Here is a 1,147-nt window from a genome sequence, read left to right as displayed (position 1 = left end):
GCAGAGCCTGTGCGGCTGTCGGTTCCTGTCACTCAGAGGGAGTGGCACCTCAGAGGCTCACGCGGGGGCAGAGCTCCCCGGCTCGGGTTCGGGGTGCAGTTTGCAGGGTTTGGCCTCCCCGGGCTCAGCCTTCACCGTGCACCATAAGCAGCTGCGTGGTCCCCGTGCGGAGCCGGGAGCGCCAGCACCAGCTCGCCCCCAGAGGGGCCCTGCTCAGCCCTGCCTGCCTGGGCTTCCTAACGTGGGAAGGCCTCAGGTCTTTCCCGGAGCATCACCAGAGCCCGCATCGCACCGCTGCCCGTGCCGGCCGGGCTTCCAGCACTGGTACCTCGTCCGCAGCCGGCACCTGCCCCCGCCGTGTGAGCCTGGGCCTGCCCATGCTGGCCAGCGGCCCCTGTGTGCCTGGCGTGACTGGCACAGCCTTTGTTAACTGGAAGAATTCACAGAACCCTGGGAGTTCAGGGGTCTTTTGGGAAGCCAGAAGATTGGGCAGTTACTGGCCTCGAAGCCCCACTGGCCACAGGCGTCCACGGTGGGAAGCGGCCGCCCTGGGCCTGGCTGTGCTCCCCTGCTGGGCACCACGTGTTCTCTCTGCGCCCTGGGGTACTGCTCTACCCAGGGGTAGTTCTTCCAAACCCGGGGCAGAGCGGGCCCGGAGGCTGAGTGACAGCAGGTGGAGTGAGTGCGGATTCTCGCGGGGGTGGGGCTGTGCCCCCGTCACCGGCCTCCAGGCCGCGGTGCCTGTGTCCCCTCCACCTCTCTGTATTGAGCCCCACGCCCGTTACTCTGACGGGACCCGGTCTCAAAGCATCGCCCGAGTTGCCGTGGCATCGCCAGACACAGCTGGGACCGTGCTGCACGTGGGTTTTCTGTCTCCTGTGCGGGGCCAATGCCCAGGGGCACACGGGTGCTGATGCATTCTCCCGGCAGCCGAGGGATCTCCAGGCTCAGGGAGGTCGCGACTCCCAGGGTGACGCTGCAGCCGAGCAGCCACCCCTCTGCCCTGGAGCCAGGCTCCCGCATGCAATGGGAGACAGACAGACATGCAGCCATGCCCCAGGCCACTGGAGCGGGAGCCCCACGTGCACTGGGGGGCCTGACGTGCGAGGCCTGGGCCTGGCCAGCGAGTGCGTGTGAATGGCGGAGG

This window comes from Lepus europaeus, chromosome 8 (assembly GCF_033115175.1).
Source record: "Lepus europaeus isolate LE1 chromosome 8, mLepTim1.pri, whole genome shotgun sequence".
NCBI classification, from domain to species: Eukaryota; Metazoa; Chordata; class Mammalia; order Lagomorpha; family Leporidae; genus Lepus; species Lepus europaeus.
Note: the sequence above shows the minus strand (reverse complement) of the source record.